Source organism: Polypterus senegalus, chromosome 1, assembly GCF_016835505.1.
Source record: "Polypterus senegalus isolate Bchr_013 chromosome 1, ASM1683550v1, whole genome shotgun sequence".
Lineage (NCBI taxonomy): Eukaryota > Metazoa > Chordata > Cladistia > Polypteriformes > Polypteridae > Polypterus > Polypterus senegalus.
Window position 1 is genome coordinate 94,756,222 of NC_053154.1, and position 19,934 is coordinate 94,776,155.

Genomic DNA, 19,934 nt, shown 5'->3' on the forward strand with positions numbered 1-19,934 from the left:
TCACAAAGATCTCTAGCACACGTGCTATAACCTCACTCGAGGTTGTGCTTTTTTGTTTATCTATAGGGTTTCACCGTGCAACACACTTAAACGCGTCTTTTCCTTCATGCTTATTATTAATCCTCAGGCCGCACGCTGATACTACTGTAAATATTAGGTGTACTTCTTACCTCAATTTCATAAGCGCTATTTTCTAGATCATGGAAATTTTGTGGCGAACTCCCGGTTCAGCGGCAACAAGGACAAAATATTGTCTGTGGCAATCCGTGAATTCAGCGACATCAAGAAGAATCCACTCATGGGGAAAATCACGCAGCACAATTCCACAACAAGAAAGTATTCCCAGAAAAAGTTACGCGGTCACAAAGAATATCCTGACTTAACAAGGAAAACATACATGCTTGAACCACCTTTATCTCATATCACCAGGCAAGTGTGCTAACCACTGCGCCACCATACATTCCCTTAAGAGTTCCCAAAATACACAACCTCCATTCATGCACAATCGGACACATGCTGCATATCGCAAGAACTTGTCTCCCTTTTCATTTAATTTTATTAAAGAGCATTTTCTCTTTTAAACTTGATCAGGGTTTAAAAGGAAAAATGTTTTGCACGTTTACAAATCTTAAACAAAAGTAGAGACATTCTATTTTTATTTGCTTTAAACCAATTAAACATATCGATAATTATCTTTCTTTGTCATGTGAGAAACTGCCTCATTTTTTAACTTCACACTTATCCAATTAATCCCTTCTTAAAATAAAGTTTGGCCAGTACTTACCAGAAGGTACAAAGGCATGTTTCTCATTGCAAGTTTTAACCCCAAATGTATTTATTCTTTTTCCAATTTTTAGTTAGTGCTCTTTTGCATTTTAGCGCTATATGTGTACACCGTTTTACAGTTTCTTTTTAAACATTAGCTTATAACGTAGATTCGTAATTTAAGCTATATTTAAAAGGCGATTTCATAATTTCTGTGTGTTTAAACACACGGCGAATACTTAAAAGTACCAAAATAGCTGGGGTTTTGCCAAAACCTTTAACCTTTAACCTTGTAGGTAGAATGATAGGAACAGCTGGGCAGCTTTCAGACTGCTTTTTAACACGTGGGTGAACCATGTATTTTTATGTTGCTGCTATAATGCCAGTAAAGATTTCTACAAGTAATTTTAGCGATCGTGATCGAGCCGTTATGGATTCTATCGCTGTTGACTTTATTTTCATCTTTAAGTTTTTCAGCTTCGCTGGATTGTTACGCAAACGGCAAGGTAAGTGCATTGCCTTCATGTCTGTCTGCCTGTCTCAATGCTAAAAAATAATGCGCAGTTCTTTACAGCCTTATACACATATTGTTTTCTAATGGCTAGCGATGTATTTTATTTTAAATACGTGTTCCCCAACACGACATTTACTTTTTCTAGGTAGATTTTGGATTTCGTACGCAATTAATTAATCTGTGCTGCCCCCGTGGGTGCCGTTTCATTTTACAGGACAGCCAGTCTCGTGCTATAAGTTTCAATCTTGTTGTTTTCAATTTATTTTGTCCGGTTTAGTCCCACATTATTCTTATACTTTGAATTTAAAAGTCCACTTGCATACCGTAGTCGCTGACAGGTGTCGGGTTTTCTTTCCAGCCTCATGCACTGTGCCGATTTTGACAAGACCACCTCTTGTCTTTTGATGGGATTAATTAATATCCCTATTTCAATTAGGGCCAGGCATGTTGAGGCAGTTTATTCTCAGTTGGGAGTTCATGATAGTGCGCGCGACCATTCAAATATCAGACCGAGCCTCCCATATCGTCAGTATAAGCATATTTTAATATACTGTATATATACGAGTATATATAATATTATAAATAATATATAGTTCTTAATGTAGCCACAATCCTGCCGACTACGCTAATTATCTTTCTTTGGGAGGCATTAGCTCTCTTGGAAATGTGTTCTTTTGAAATTGCGGCACATTAAATGACTACACAATATAGTAATATGACAGAAAAGGCGATATCCCTCCCATCGTGATTACGGCGGTACAAGAATCACATGAGAAAAATATACTTTAGCTTACATTTACTGACGGTTGACACGGTTACAGACGGGAAGCATATGACAGACTTTATCCAGGTGGGAATCTGGATCAACACAGTCTGCCATTTTTCGTCCCCACGCTGGGAGGTTTTTCGGAACTTTGCCGACACGTGCCACAAAGGGTCTGGCTGTTGTCCAAGCCTTTAAATAATATCTGCTTCACTTGCTGGTCTTCTCTGTCTCCAAACAAGGGCTGAACTCCTCCTCCACAAAATACAGAAATATCATAGTGCTTACATGCCGGTTCTCATTCTCCCAACAAGGAAAGAAGATTTTGTACTGACAGAGGACAGAAATACTATTCTATGTTTAAGCTGATTATACAATCCTCCAGTTGGCTTTGGTTATCTAATCCAATGCTTGGTTGGCAATTCTAACTGTTGAGCCCCTGTGTGCCAAACATAGCATGCACATGTGAGTAAATCCATACCAGTGAGCATAGAGACAGTGACATTGATATTAAAGAAAAATGTAGTATAATAAGTATTAGACCGGGACTCATGTGAACCCGGGCGTACTTGCATCCCTAGCATTGAGTCTCATGGCTACAATGCGAGGCGTCCTTGGGTGGAACCTTATGCACGTCAGAGGGCTCTGCAAAGCAACGAAGGGATCTGCGGAGTGATGCAGGGGGAGACGCAGTGTGCACTCATTAATCATCTCACAGGAGAAGTGCTAGTTAATGTTCTTAGAATTACATCTTTATTTGACTCCGGCAGTAACATTTCCATTGTTGCTTGCCATCTAGTGTTACCGCAACAGTGGCTAAAGATTAAGACCTGTATAACCTGTATTCACGGGGACGTCCAATATTACAGATCCACCAACTGTTACATCTAATGGGATGGCGTGTTGAAAAGGTTGGTTGTGGCGGTGATGAATAATCCTCCCTTCCCCATGATACTAGGTAAAGACTGGGCAGACATTAAACACGGTGTCACAGTCACTACTCCCACAAGATCGCTAGGTCTAGTCATGGATGCGGAATCTGCACCCTCAGCTTCCTCCACGGCGTGAATACAGCCGGCTGAGAGACGGACTTCGGCCTCTAATGATGATGGAGAAACTCCCGGGATGTCTCAGCGGGGCACATCATCAAAGAGCACTGACCTGACTTGAGATGAAAACCCGCCCCTTGTGGTCGAATTCCATCCTCTCACACGTCTGCAGTTTCAATTTAGGCAGACCCTTGCTTCATTAAAAGGAAGCAGTGGAATGATGACTCCCTTAAATTTGTAAAGAATGCAGTTGTTCTGGTAGAGGGCCACATCCTATGCCACAAGGTCCCTACTTTGTATTGAATGATGACCTTTTATATTGGTAGCCGAACATGAAGGAGAGGTGAGGTCACTCCTGTTAGTACCACGAACTTACCGTCATCTGGTCTGTGAACTAGCTCATAATCATCTCCTGGGAGCCCATCTGGGCCCCAAAAAAACAGTGTAAAGGATCAAACTCCTCTTTTTTTGCCCTGAATAAATAAGGAGGTCCGCCACTTTTGCACATCCTGCCCAGAGTATCAATTACGGCAGATTCCTAGGAGGGGGTCATTGATATCCCTTTTGAGCATATTGGGGTCGACCTGGTGGGTCCCCTAGAACCCTCGGCCAGATGTAATAAATATATAATGGTCCTGGTAAATTACGCTACAGATTTCCTGAAACTGTTCCGTTGCACTCAGCTACTTCAAAAGCTATCACATGGGAATTGGTGGGGGTCTTTGCAGGAGTGGGCATCCCTAAAGAAATCCTCGCGGACCAAGGGACGCCTTTCACCTTGCAGACGTTCAAGAAGACTGCTGAGCTACTACAGATAAAACATTTAAAGATTTCGGTATATCATGCTCAAGCCGACAGTCTAGTGGAGAGGTTTAATCAAACTCTCAAGCAGATGTTATGCAGATTATTCAACGAGGATGGAAGGAACTGGGATCAGCTCCTCCCCTTTGTCCTTTTTGCATATCAGGAAGTCCCACAAGCCTCCAAGGTGTTCTCGCCTTTTGAAATGCTATATGGATGACAACTCCGGGGCATATCAGACATTTTAAAAGAAGGCTGGAAGAAAAGAAGCCCTCTCTAACACAAATATATTGGAATATATTGCACAGTTACACGATAGATTTGAAAAAATTATACCTGTACTAAAAACGCACATGGAAAAGGTGCAAGCAGCCCAGGCCCGATGTTATAACCATGGTATGTCTCTGCGGGAGTTCACATGTAAGCTTAGGGGACACCTTCAGAGCTCTAATAAGGTAACATGAGTCTGCATCTGAGAGTGAAAAAAACACTAAATCCTGTGTTAAATACAGCATTTTCTTTGGGTTATTAACTAGGCCATTACAACAGCATAGTATAATATTATATTCTTTTGTAAAAAATACTGTAGTTAATATATGAAATGTGCTACATTACAACTACCGCTACCATTATTATTATTATTATTATTATTATTATGTTTCTCAGTTTCCATTAAATTTGAGCAAGTATTTACCCTGAGCAGACTTAAAATATACCCAATGTAAATCTAATTCAGCTGGGGTTTCCCAACTTGAATGTGTCTATACTTAAATCCCCACTTCATTTGTGTTTGCTACAGCCACATAAGAAGAGTCGTATGTAATTTGAGTTGGCTAGAGTAAACTGTAAAATTAACAAGTCTACTACACGTTCTAAACGATTACAAAATATCAGATACTTACAGTGACAAATAGTTGCCAGCCGGAAGCACTCCATATTGAACATTTAAAGGTAAAGAATGTCAGAAGGCCTGCTCAGTGGAATAACTTGGTACCCTTTCAACGGTGGCAAACCAGAATCTGCTGCAGGTACAGTACCTGGTACTTTTAAAGCTAAAGGGGTGGAGTTCTAGCATTTTCTCTACATTGGAAGGGTGAGATCACCCCTAGCAGTGACTCTGGGGCTTATTTAGAAGAGAGCGAAAAATGATCTTAAAAGTGTGATAAAGTTCAGGGTCATGTGTGACAGACACAGAGGGAAAGACAGGGTGTGAAAAAGAGAATTCATTGGCAATTTCTCAAAGTCAGTCCACCTAATAAATAGGAGTTCAAGATCTGATGAGGAAATCTCCAAAGGTCCACATGACTGATTTATGATTTGATCATGTCTACTTTGTATTCTTTCATTCTGGGTATTTTATAATAAATATGCCACATCTGACCTCCTTAACATTATTCTGGATAAGGAAAAATGCACCAAAGACGCACACTCTTAATAATTTACTGGGGTACATACTGTATAAGGGATCATTTAAACTTACCAATTAACCCAATATGTATGTCTTTAAGACAAATCTTTCGAAGAGCACAGTGGACCCATGAATCAGAAGTGCTAACCATTGCACCACAATTCCACTCCTCACTGTACATAAACAAAAAGAAAGAGTGAGATAGAGTGAAAGATTAAAACTATGGACTTTAATGAAATGGATATTTAATATATCTTTTGAAGATCATCCATTAGCACAAAATAAAAGTAAAATAGGAGGTTTCAAATCCTGCCTTGAAGTATCCAGTGTGGTTGGTGATTTAAACCTTGGCAAATTATTAAGAAGGGCAGTATCTGTCTTTCACTGAAAAGGGTACTATATTTTTTAAATAGAGTATGTCATCTTGTTCTGGAGTTAACAATGTGTTTTAAGAAGTTTCATTCTTTAATTGCCATTGCTATTAAAGGACATTATTTTGTGTTCTGATAAGATACTCTGATTGCCGTTTGCTCTGTTCTTCAAAGGTGACAGGGTGTTGCTCTCATTTCCGTGTAGGAATAAAGGAGATGTCAAATTCAAATGTCTTTTAGCCACTGGGTTCTTGTGCTGAGCTGCGTGTATTGTGGAGATGAAAGGCTAAGATATATTTTGTCGTGTGCCTTATTAAATATTTAAACTCTGACCTCTTAAAATGTCTTGTGGGTTATGATTTAAGATTTAATGTTTTAAAGTGTCTGCAAAAATGCAATGTTCATTATATACTTCATTGAAAAAACAGTGCTAGAGCTATTACAAACCTGCAATTAGTGGCAAGTTAATGTTATAATAAAACAAGAAATTCCTAAGCAAGTTTAATCCTGTTCTGTTGGGCATCCTACTTAATACTCAAAAGAGGCTCTGTACAGCATTGTGATTTCGGGCTGTTTGTAAAGTAGAAACTGACAATAGCAGCAACAAATACTTGGGTTGCACACAAACCCAGTTTTAAGAGCTCTCATGAGGGATTCTATTCAAATCCCGATGTTAACATTAACTATCAGTCTAATTATCCACCAGTTCTCATGTGGTTTACCAGTCCAGGAAATCAAGAGTCACTCCATAACTCCAGGTGTAAGTATTCGGTGGGGCCAGACCACTCATTCAGCAAAAGCAAACAGCATAAAACACAGCATTAAATTAAGCAAACTGTCACACAATATGCATTTTGTTTATTTCAGTAATGAAACTTTTTAAGTGTACAAACAATATATTTTATTCTAATTTGTAGAAATTAAATCTTTTGCCAGTTAGGTTCTGACACATTTTTTCATTACTGGTTAAACAATTTATTGGGTCACAGATTGTTAATGAAATTCTTTTTATACATAATTATATTATGCCTTGAGGTAAAATTGTGCGATATGATAAACATCAAAGGACAAGTGGGATTTTTTTTTTTTTTAGTTTAAAGTGGTTCTTCTTAAAAGATGCTGTTAGGTACATTAAGTCTTTAATGTGTAATGAATCAATTAAAAGTGTTATCTGTTATCTTGGCTTTAATTAGCATTTTAGTAGCAAAAGAAAAGAAGTTATTGGAAAGCTTGCATCTTCAAAGTTAAGTAGTACTTTGTCTAAAGTACAGAGAGATGAAACTTTTACCCTTCATTTGTAGTTTCAAAGAAGCCCTGTATTCGTTGTAATCATGAACCCTTAACCCCTAATTTCAGCCTTTTTCATAATAGCTCTAGAGAGTATTCAGTCCCTGCGGTGGCCTGGTGCCCTGCCCAGGGTTTGTTTACTGCCTTGTGCCCTGTGTTGGCTGGGATTGGCTACAGCAGACCCCCGTGACCCTATAGGATATAGCGGGTTGGTTAATGGATGGATGGATGGATGAGTATTCAGTCCAGACTTTTTTTATGATTTTGCTATTAAAATTGTGTTAATTGTAATTGTACAGTGATCCCTCGCTATATTGCGCTTCGACTTTCGTGGCTTCACTCCATCGCGGATTTTATATGTAAGCATATCTAAATATATATCATGGATTTTTTGCTGGTTCGTGGATTTCTGCGGACAATGTGTCTTTTAATTTATGGTACATGCTTCCTCAGTTGGTTTGCCCAGTTGATACCATACAAAGGACGCTGTTGACGGATGGCTGAGAAGCTACCCAATCAGAGCACATATTACGCATTAAATAAAACTCAATGATATACGATATGCTTCCGGCGTGGTGCTTCGCATACTTAAAAGCCAGAAAAGCACGTATTGATTTTTGATTGTTTGCTTTTCTCTCTCTCTCACTCTCTCTGACATTCTCTGCTCCTGACGGAGGTGGTGTGAGCAGAGGGGCTGTTTGCACACTAGCCTAAAGGATACGGATGCTCCTCTAAGAAATGCAGAAAGACTACCTTCACATTGCTCCCTTCCTTGCAGCTACTTTGTCAGGCGGTGCTTCGCATACTGAAAAAACCGAACAGCCCTATTGATTTTTGATTGTTTACTCTCTCTCTCTCTCTCTGACATTCTCTTCTCCTGATGCGCACTCCTTTGAAGAGGAAGATATGTTTGCATTCTTTTAATTGTGAGACAGAACTGTCATCTCTGTCTTGTCATGCAGTACAGTTTAAACTTTTGGAAAAGAGACAAATGTTCGTTTGCAGTGTTTTAAAGTCCCTGTCAATACAACCTCCTGTGTTTCTGTGCAAATCTGTGACCCAAGCATATCAATATAAACGCAACCCCCGCGATCCAGGAGGGATTACTGTACATCTCTTCATCTTCATCGCTTCATCATTGAACAAGTTGCACTATTTTCATAGGTTAGTGGTTGTGTGCAAGTACTGTGTGTGTGTGTAATTAAATGTACAATAATCTATACTAATAAAAGGCAAAGCCCTCACTCAGTCACTCACTCACTCACTCACTGACTCATCACTAATTCTCCAACTTCCCGTGTAGGTAGAAGGCTGAAATTTGGCAGGTTCATTCCTTACAGCTTCCTTACAAAAGTTGGGCAGGTTTTATATCGAAATTCTACGCGTAATGGTCATAACTGGAAGCTGTTTTTCTCCATTTACTGTAATGGAGATGATCTTGAACGCCATGGGGGCAGAGTTTCGTGTGACATCATCACGCCTCCCACATAATCACGCAGTACATAGAAAACCAGGAAGACCTCCAAAAAGCGCTGAAGAAAACATGCATTATATAATTGAGAAGGCAGCGAAACGATAAGAAGCGAAGCGAGTGACATATACAACCATATTCATGAGTTCTGCTACTCGAAACAAAGCACGATGTAAACCTACACTTTAAATTAAGTTCATAGACAGGCTTCGCTGGCGTTTGTAATTTAGTGCCTGCCCATATAAGGCCGTCTGTCAGCGGCAATCCAATAGCAAACTCCCACTAAATATTCACGGGTGAAGGACTGTGTTTATGGAGAGGAAGATGAGATGGTCAGGGTGGTGTTTGACACAAACTCAGCGAAACTGCGAGAAGAAAGGACTAAAGTAACATTAAATACAGCCATGGACATCGCACGAGATGGCACCAGCACAGCTGGGAACCTTCGATGCATGTACACCGAGCGCTCACGTGAACTGACGAGTGCACAGATAAAAGCAACAGTTCCAAAGAGCTGAACAAAACCGAATTACACAATTGAAAAGGCAGCAAAAATATGAAGCGCCTGATACATACAAGCATATTCATAAATCCAGCTACTGCGGAAACAAAGCACACGGTGGAAAAGTCAATGTCCCGCTAAAGGAAGACAGTGTAAAAAAAACCTGTGCAGGCAGTGTGTCAGGTCTCAGATAAAGAAGAAGACGAGCTGTTTATTGATGCAGTAAGAAACGAATCGATGAGTGAAACCTCTTATCTTTACAATGATTGACAAACACGGAATGTAACTTGAACACAACACATCCTACAAATACGAACCTGATTGAAAGAAATAATGATAATCAAATCCTTGATGACAGCAACACTCAGTAAAACTCACAAAACAATTACTGTATATTGACAGTCATGTTACGTTATTTTTAAAATGTTCCCTTTTCTTTTCTAGCTTTTTAACACACTACTTCTCTATACATATATATATATATATATATATATATATATATATATATATATATATATATATATATATATATATATATATATATATATATATATATATATATATATATATATATATATATATATAATATATAATATATATATATATATATATATATATATAATATCCCGATCTACATACTCGAATAATGTATACTTTATTCGCCATCAATGATTGTTTTGGTAAAGCCATACTCGGTGTATTCATTAGATGAACGGTAAAAAAGTAAGAGCGAGGGGAGGATGACTTATTGAGGCATGTAGGCTGTAGTGCGCCAACTCTATCTGAATTGCGATCACATTTGAAAAATATATCTTTTCAAGTTCTATTTAGTCCATATGTGTCAAACTCAAGGGCAGCGGGCCACATCCGCCCGGCGTAATTATATCCGCCCGCGAGATCATTTTATATACTGTATTATTGTTATTAATGGCCCGGGTATATGAAGCGCTGGTAACACAATAAACTACAGATCCCATAATGCAATGCAACGCTTCAGCTACCTTGCCGAACACTTACCGCGTTAATCAAGTCTAGCGTATGATGCTGCAAGTTATTGCAAAGCTAGCCCACACGATGCTGAAGAGAAAAGTTGATTCTGAAAATAGAGCCTTTAAAAACCGATGGGAGGCTGAGTATATGTTTACTGAACCCGTGTGTCTCATTTGTGGAGCTAATGTGGCTGTAATTACAGAATTTAATCTAAGACGGCACTATGAGACAAAACATCAAGGTAACCTGAATGCAATGCAGAAGATACAGAAAGCAGAAGAATTAAATAAGAATCTGACACTTCAGCGGACGTTTTTACCCGTGCACAATCACAAAGTGATTTCAAGTGAAGCTGCTTTTATGGGAGACACAAATGCACCAGTGCACCTTTCCCCACTTTCCCTGTTGCCAAGTAATGTTAAACCAAGTCGTCACTACGGTGTTCCCAAATACGCACTTTGCTGATAAACTGAGCGCACTGCGCACTGAGTTTGCACGGCGCTTTGGTGACCTTGAAGAACAAAAAAAGTCCGTCTACATGCGGCTCTAACCTTGTGCATGTTTGGTACCACATATCTGTGTGAGAAGCTCTTCTCAGTGATAAAGACTAACAAAACAGCACACAGGAGTCGCCTCACTGATGAGCACCTGCAATCCATCCTGAGAATCTCCACAACACAGAACCTCACACCAAACATAAACGAACTTGTTGCCAAAAAAAGATGCCAGGCGTCCAGCTCTAAAATGACATATGAGCAAAGACAACTGAATGATTTGATTTGTTATTGCTGAAAGGAACACATTTTATTTATATTTCTAGGTTTTGTTATGCAGCATGTTCATATTTGAATTTGTATAATTTTGACAGGATATATTTTTATGGAGAGCAAAATCTTTTGGGATATTTAAAATCTAAGTTTATTTTTTATATAAAATTACATAAGAGTAAAGAAATGTGAATGTTTGTTCTTTTAACATTTACTTTATTTCTAACTTGTATAATTTAGACAGGATATATTTTTATGGAGAGCAAAATATTATAAGTTGTTTAAGGTTTGAGTTGATTTATTCACGAATAATATTCCTGTCTGTTTTTACCATTCCTACCAAAGATATTTCTGTCGACTAAATAAAAATTCCTTCTATTTAAAATTTAAATAGAACTTGAACAAATATGATAGTTCATAATATCCACGCAGACTTGCAATGTAAGAGCTGGAGTTATCCGTTTTAACAAGCAGCGTATTGCACTGATACGAAATAGCTGTGTGTGTATATATGTAGATATGTATGTATATGTATATATATGTTTATATATATGTGTGTGTGTGTGTATGTATGTGTGTGTATGCATATGTATATGTATATATATATATATATATATATATATATATATATATATATATATATATATATATATATATATATATATATATATATATATATATATATATATATATATATATATATATATATATATATATATATATATGACAACAACAGTGGCAAAACAATTACATTGACAATCATGTTACGTTATTTTCAAAATGTTTCCTTTTCTTTTTCATTGCTTCTTTAACACACTACTTCTCCGCTGCGAAGCGCGGGTATTTTGCTAGTAATAATATATTTGTAATGTCTAATATGTCTCATTTTGTCTAATATATTGGGTAATACGAGTATAATGGTGACTAAAGGGTGTTATTTCATGCCTAAAGGGCTCTAATAATGTTAAAAAATGTATTTAGAAGGTCGTAAACAGGTTTTCTATCCTCTAACTGCGTAATAAAATATTCGATTTATAAATAAAGAATCCTACTTCGAGGAAATTTGTTTATCGCGGTAGAGTCTGGATCAGATTAACTGCGATAAATGAGGGTTTACTGTATTTCCTTCGAATAGATGAAATAAGGTATGTTTTCAAAGGTTTAGTTTTCTGGAATGGCCAGGTAAATCCAACTCTGTAATTGGAAACATTATCAAACATTGTCTGTCCAAATGTTATTTCAGTATTTTTCCTGTGGAGCGATTCATCAGTGAATGCAGCTGACCTGGCAAGAATAATACATGGGCTCAAATTACTATGCTTATTTTTATATATCTCATTCAACATTTTTCTGTGTTGTAGTAGTAGTAGTAGTGCATACCACCACAAACTAGTGCCATGACAAACAGGAATGCTTTGTTTTGATGTAACATTTGTTTTTCTAATTTTGTAATTATTTTAAGGCAGACGTGTCCTACTGCGATCCTGGAGGGGCACAGTGGCTGTAGGTCTTTCTTCCTAAATTTTCTTAATCTGTGACCAGTTTCTGCTATTAATTAACTCTTTTCCCTCCATTTTAAGTGCTTTTTTTTAGATGTGGGCCTCTGAATTACTTCCTTTTTCCTTAAATGGCAACCATAGAAAACTGAGCTATGAAACAAGCCAATAGATGACCAGTGATGAGTCATGGCCTCATCCTCTAACAACCAATTTGACTCCAAACGGGTTTCTTAATTAGGAGCCAATTGTTATTGTTTATCAAGCCCAATATTTAATTCCATGGCATGTTGTTACTCTCCTTGTGCCACAGCAGACATTTCCAAACCATTTGATTTTTATTTATTTCAAAAAGCACCATCAAAATGTTTTGCGGATCTGAGCAGATCGACATTACTGAATCCTTCAAGTTTATTTATCTTCAGATTTTATTTGATGGAGACAGGTTAGCTGGTCATGTCTTGGCTTGTTTTGTATCCCATTATTATTTGGCTGCTAATTAAGGAAAAAAGAAGCAATTGAGAAGTTTGATCATTAAAATAGAAAGTCAATTGAAATGAAGGGAAAAATAACTTAATTAGCAGCAAAAACTGGTCAATTATTAAGAAAAGGGTGAGAATGAAAACCTGAAGCCGCTGTAGCCAGGATTGGAGCTGACCAGCCATGTATATAGTAAGTTCAGTCCATATATTGAAGTGTGCTAAATGCAAATAAATTGAATTGAATTTTCCTCATGTGTGATTATGTGTGCACAAATTCCTATGAATTATATTTTGTCAAATGCTTCCAAAATGAGTATGTCAGCTAAAGCCTCATATTATCCTGCTGTCCCAATGCATACAAGATTGTCACCTATAGTGTTTCTAAATACCATTTCCTTTTTCCTTAGAGGATGACCAATGAAAAGGCCTCATCATTTTTTGTATTTAAGTGCAACATCCTGGATATACAGAGCACATCCCATGTTTGTTTTTTTTTTTTTTACAAAACGTTTTCCTATAACTTCACCTAGTACATTTAAAAGATAGATCTAAAATTTATATATACATTACAGGAGTCTGCATAGTGTTTTTTCTGACTCCATGATGGTACAGGTAGGTGACAAATTGCATTATCCGTAGTACAGTTTATGAAGTGTGATTTGACAAATGTGAAAGACAATAAATATGAGTAGGTGTACATGCGTGTGTAGTGGCAGACAAGTTTTTTCAGGCGAGATTAGATTCTAGCCAGAGATGTTTTTGTCAGTCTCCTCACATTTTCACATAAGGAGGGTGAAATTGTATTATAATTTTTCTTGTTTGGTTTTGATTTATCCCAAACAATTTAAAAAACCTTGCACTCGTTTTAACAAACAACAACAACACAACATTTATTTATATAGCACATTTTCATACAAAAAGTAGCTCAAAGTGCTTTACATAATGAAGAAAAGAAAAATAAAAGACAAAATAAGAAATTAAAATAAGACATTAGTTAACATAGAATAAGGAGTATGGTCCGATGGCCAGGGGACAGAAAAACAAAAAAAAAACTCCAGATGGCTGGCATAAAAAAAAAAAAAAATCTGCAGGGATTCCAGGCCACGGACCGCCAGTCCCTCTTTACCTAACAAATAGTCCTCTTTGGATTTAGGGTTCTCACGGAAGGACTTGATGATGATGGTCATACAGACTTCTGGCTTTTAATCCATCCATCATTGTTGGAACATCACGGTGCTTTGAGTAGATGGTGGAAAAGGATACTGGAAAAAGAAACAGAAGAGAGAGTAGGAGTTAGTACGGATTTTAGAGCCACCATGAATAGTTATTATGATGAATTGATATACAGAGTATCAGGATTTTATTAATTGAAGTTATAAAAGGCCATGTTAAAGTAATGTGTTTTCAGCAGTGTTTTAAAGTGCTCTACTGTATCAGCCTGGCGAATTCCTATTGGCAGGCTATTCCAGATTTTAGGTGCATAACAGCAGAAGGCCGCCTCACCACTTCTTTTAAGTTTTGTTCTTGGAATTCTAAGGAGACACTCATTTGAGGATCTGAGGTTACGATTTGGAATATAAGGTGTCAGACATTCCGATATATAAGATGGAGCGAGATTATTTAAGGCTTTATAAACCATAAGCAGAATTTTAAAGTCAATCCTGAATGACACAGGTAACCAGTGTAGTGACATCAAAACTGGAGAAATGTGCTCGGATTTTCTTTTCCTAGTTAGGATTCTAGCAGCTGCATTCTGCACTAGTTGCAAACGATTTATGTCTTTTTTGGGTAGTCCTGAGAGGAGTGCATTACAGTAATCTAGTCGACTGAAAACAAACGCGTGAACTAATTTCTCAGCATCTTTCAGTGATATAAGAGGTCTAACTTTACTTATGTTTCTTAAGTGAAAAATAAGCTGTCCTAGTGATCTGATTAATATGTGATTTAAAATTCAGATTACAGTCAACAATTACCCCTAAGCTTTTTACCTCCGTCTTGACTTTTAATCCTAATGTATCCAGTTTATTTCTAATAGCCTCATTGTATCCATTATTGCCAATCACTAAGATTTCAGTTTTCTTTATTTAACTTGAGAAAGTTACTATTCATCCATTCTGAGATACAAGTCAGACATTGTGTTAGTGAATCAATAGAATCAGGGTCATCAGGTGCTATTGATAAGTACAGCTGTGTGTCATCAGCATAGCTGTGGTAGCTCACGTTGTGCCCTGAGATAATCTGACCTAACGGAAGCATGTAGATTGAGAAAACAGCGGACCCAGGATAGAGCCTTGTGGAACACCATATTGGATATCATGTGTCTTGAGTTGTAATTACCACAACTAACAAAAATTTTCTCCCTGTCAGGTAGGATTCAAACCAATTTAAGACACTGCCAGAGAGGCCCACCCATTGACTAAGGCGATTTCTAAGAATATTGTGATCAATGGTGTCAAATGCAGCACTCAGATCTAAGAGGATGAGAACAGATAAATGGCCTCTGTCTGCATTTACCCGCAAATCATTTACTACTTTAACAAGTGCAGTTTCTGTGCTGTGATTTGTTCTAAAACCCGACTGAAATTTATCAAGAATAGCATGTTTATTTAGGTGGTTATTTAACTGCATAATGACTGCCTTCTCCAGAACTTTACTTAAGAAGGCAGGTTAGAGATGGGTCTAAAATTTTCAAGAGCAGGGGTCAAGATTATGTTTCTTAAGTAGGGGTTTAACTACAGCAGTCTTAAGACAGTCTGGGAAGACCCCTATCTAATGACAATTTACTATGTCAAGAACATTATCAATTAGCAGCCTGATACTTCTTTGAAAAACCTTGATGGTATTGGGTCAAGGACGCAGGTGGAGGGTTTTAATTGAGATATTATTTTTTGTAAATCAGGTAAATCTATCCTAGTGAAAGAGTTTAATTTGTTTATAACAGGATGCTGGGGTTTAGGAGGATCCTTAGTGTTGGGGAGATATACTATGTTATTTCTAATATCATTAATTTTTGATTGAAAAATACAGCATACCCTCACAGGTTTCACTGGAAGTACTTAGGAGGCATTCCTTTGAGTTACCTGGGTTTAGTAGATGATCAATTGTAGAAAATAAGACTCTGGGATTACTAGCATTGTTATTTATAATCTTAGAGAAATAGCAGCCTCTCAAGACGGACAGTGTTATTGTATTCTGTTATTTTGACTTTTAATATTTCATAGTGGATAGTAAGTTTAGTCTTCCTCCATTGACGCTCAGCTCTACGGCATGTTCTCTTTAAATCAGACACTCTTTGGGTCTTCCATGGTATAACAATGCTAGAAGATTTTTTCACTGTCTTTTCAGGTGCAACTATGTCAACAGCAGCTCTCACTTTAGTATTAAATCTTTCCACCTTACTATTTACATTATCCTCGCTATTATAGCTGGCACTATAAACGGACTGATTGCTTAAATGTTTGTAAGTTTTAAAGCTGCTGCTGAGTCAAAGAAGCGTTTTTAACAATATGCTTCTCATGAGTGTTTTTATCATTATTTCTATATTAAAAGTAGAAGAAAATGGTCTGATAGACCAATATCAATGATCTGTTTTATATCAACTTTCAGTCCTTTAGTAATCACTAAGTCTAACGTATGACCTGCTTTATGTGTAGGCTGATTTATGAGTTGTCTCAAATCAAAAGAATCCAGGAGGTTCATAAATTCTTTTACTTTTAGATCACACTGATTATCTATATGAAAATTAAAGTCGCCAACTATTAGGAGTGTGTCATAGTTAGTAATTAAAATTGACATTAAGTCAGAGAATTCCTCAAAAAAAGACGCGTTGAATTTTGGAGGTCTATACACGGATAATACTAGAACTTGAGAATCTCCATGAATAACAACGGCGAGATACTCAAAGGACTTGAACTTACCAAAACTGACATCTTTACATTTTAATCGCTCGAGTAAATGTTAGCCAAGCCCCTGCCTCTTTTCCTTGGCGATCTGCACGAGTAAAACTGTAATCCGGAGGCGCAGATTCGATTAAAACAGCCGCACTGTCTGAGTTAAGCCATGTTTCACTTAGTGCAATAAAATCTATTTTTTTATCACTAATAAGATCGTTGATAAAAAACGTTTTGTTAGTTAAAGCTCTAACATTTAATAGTGCCATATTTAATGTTTCAGATGGGCAGAGATGAATACTATATGCGTTATTGATATTTGGAATAGGAACTAAATTATTTTATTAGCCGCTCTGTGTGTATTTTTGTTTAATCTGTGATCTGTTTTATAGTTTTAATACATTGTTCCTCTAAAATAGTAATTTTAATTAGATTATTGGAGTTTATGCCGTATTGCCTAGATTTTCTACGTGCATTGAGATTGCTTATTACAGTATTAATGTTGTGCACTTTAACGGAAGATTCTATTAAACACTTATCATGTCCTAGCACAACAGTATCATTTTGGAAGGGGTTAAGAGCAGAGATAGATAGTCAAGAAAACGAATTACCTTAGATATGTTTTCGAGAGGACCGGGCACCAAACTGTTCGGATGCAGGCCATCACGCTTGAAGAAACGCGCCTTTCCAAAAGAGGTTCCAATTGTTGATGAAACCGATGTCTTCTTCTTGCAGAAACCCTGTAGCCAGTTGTTCAATCCTAGCAGATGACTGTAGTACTCTTTGGATCGTCTGACGAGAGGTAGTGGACCCGAAATGAAGATCTTTGCCGATGGGGTCCTCTCCTTCGTGTCTTTAATCAAAGCTGCGAAGTCAGCCTTGAGGATTTCTGATTGTCGGTGCCTTATATCGTTTACGCCGGCATGCAAAACAACCGCTCCAACTGCCCAGTTCTTGTGCTTTTCGTGGATTGCCGGCGCACGTCTTATCACATCTCGGACACAAGCACCGGGAAAACAAGAAACAAATGATTTTCCATTAGGTCATGCGATATTAAGGTTTCCAACAATAGAATCACCTACCACTATTACATCACCAGGGGCTGAAGGTAAACTGGGGAGGGTCGAACCGGTTCTGAGTTAGGATGCTCGCCTGTGCCGATGGAGGTGCTCTGGTCTTGAACCCCCACCTGCATAGCTGAAATCCGCCAAGGTCATCAGCGGTGTCGTTCCTACGAGATGCAGGGGTGAGGTCGGCACAACGCGGGGTTGATGTTACGCCAATTACAGATGGCGAGGATGGTTTATCCAGTAGCCGGGCCTTCAGATCTCTAAGGTATCTTCGTCGGGGCAGGAGTTTCTGAATCTGTTCGTCGAGTGGCTGGAGTTCTTCTACTATGACTGCAACGTGATTTACCTCACTGTTGGCCATTGTCTGCTTCTGCTTCCTCTTCCACTTCGTGCCCTAGGAAGAATGAGAGAGACAGAGGTTAGCAAAGGTTAACAAAGATGAAAAATCGAACAATTTAACTATTTTGATGAAGACTATGTGTGGACTATATTTCTTAATTAAATTGGCCATTGAACTCTTTGAGTTCCCAAGGTGCTCATTTAGGAAACAACTCTGACTCAGTTAGTGCCACCTGCTATAAAAAAGTTTTATTTCCCTCTGTGTTTTTCTAGAATCTTAAATTCTGATTATATTCTTTGTAAAAGTATTTTTGGTCACTTAAGTATTACCTACACAGAAACTTGCGTCCATTCACTACCTTAGGAAACATCCCACAGACAACAGTACTGTCACGCTTACGTTTTCAGTGAGGATCTGGAGCACTGCAAGAACTCGGCAACCTGATTACTTCACTTGTACAAAAACTTTATTCATATGTTTTTAGCTTAAATTTAATGACTGACTCTGATGAAACAGCAAAAGTACCGAAATACACTGACCTTTGAGAAAATGGGACAAGATTTTGGATTAATTGAGAGTACAATGGCTTTACTTTTTTTGGACATTGATAAAGCACACCACAGACATATTTTTCGCACTTGAGTATAAAAAGGTTGGAAACCACTGTATATTTACAAAATCGTGAAGTTAGGATAATTGTACATTCTAATATATGATTTAATTTTTTTTTAAATTAACCCTACTTTTCCTTGATCTTCATTTACAGCTCTATTTCCAAAAAAGATGAGACGTTATGTAAAATGTAAATAAAACCAGAATGCAATGATTTGCAGATCATTTAAACCCAATATTTTTCATTGGAAATAGTATAAAGACAGCCTTTTCCATTTTTAAACTGATAAATGTTATTGTTTTTTGAAAAATACATGCCTATTTTGAAATTTTTTGAAGTTGGGGCAGAGTCATGTTTACCGCTGTGTTCCCTCACCTCTTATTTTAAATAACACTCATTTGGGAACTGAGGAGACCAATTCCTGTCATTTTGAAAGTGAAATGCTGTCACACTCTGAAGTAGGGTTTCAGCTGCTGAGTCATGTGGGGTCTTCTTTGTTATATTTTACACAGTGTCCCAACTTATTTGGAAATGGTGTTATATTGTATAATTACAGCTGGCCCTGTATTTGTGATATTTATTGGAGTGGCTGCAGTAGCCCACTATGCCAACCAAGTACTGATTAGTTTGTTTGTTTGTTTGTTTTTTTTTTATTTCTAGCCACAACCACTCCTGTGTGTAATTTGGTTTTATAATCCACATTTAAATTAAAGAAGGATACATATTCAGTAACATAAATCCCATAGTGATACAGAATGAACAAATATAAGAAAAAGGAACTAAAACGAGGACCAGAGCCCTGGCCAAACAATTAGACTGCTTAGATGCATTTTCTTTTCTATTTTATTATTAAATTATTGTTTTTGGGGTTTGCAGCTATGACCTTCCTTTATATCTTTAATGGTTGCTCTTTCCTAATTTCATTTGTCTTATTTTGTTTTTACTATAAATATATTAGTATCTTTTGTTCACTTCATAAAGTTCTTTGCCTGTTATTTTTTGTTTGCAAGTTTATAATTCCTTTAGCTTTCTTTTGTTCTGGTTAACCTTATTTAATTATTAATTTTTTCTTTTTTTTGCTATTAGTTTAATTCATCTAATAATTGTTGTTTGATTTAGTTGTTATTGAATTGAAATGTAATTTTAATAGTAAATTAGTTCTGGGGAAGAAGCTTATATTTTTGGTCACCCCATTAGTGCTTAATCATCTTAATAATAAAACGTAGAACAATGCCTTTTGTCCTTCATTTCTTGGGGCTATACTGCATATATCACCACAGCTCACCCTCAGTGGTATTTCTTTCATAAGACTTCTACAAAGCGTTTCATTTCTAAATGATCAGCCAGTGGATCCT

At 37.2% G+C, this 19,934-nt stretch overlaps 1 long non-coding RNA gene across 2 annotated transcripts in view; it reads left to right on the plus strand.

Moving 5' to 3' along the window:
* Window positions 1–1,093: 1,093 nt before the first annotated feature.
* Window positions 1,094–19,934, plus strand: part of LOC120529654 — a 126,294-nt gene continuing 107,453 nt past the window's right edge. For both annotated transcript variants that reach the window (XR_005633787.1, XR_005633786.1), the window contains exon 1: window positions 1,094–1,271. This is a non-coding gene — a long non-coding RNA (uncharacterized LOC120529654). The remainder of the gene's footprint in view (window positions 1,272–19,934) is intronic.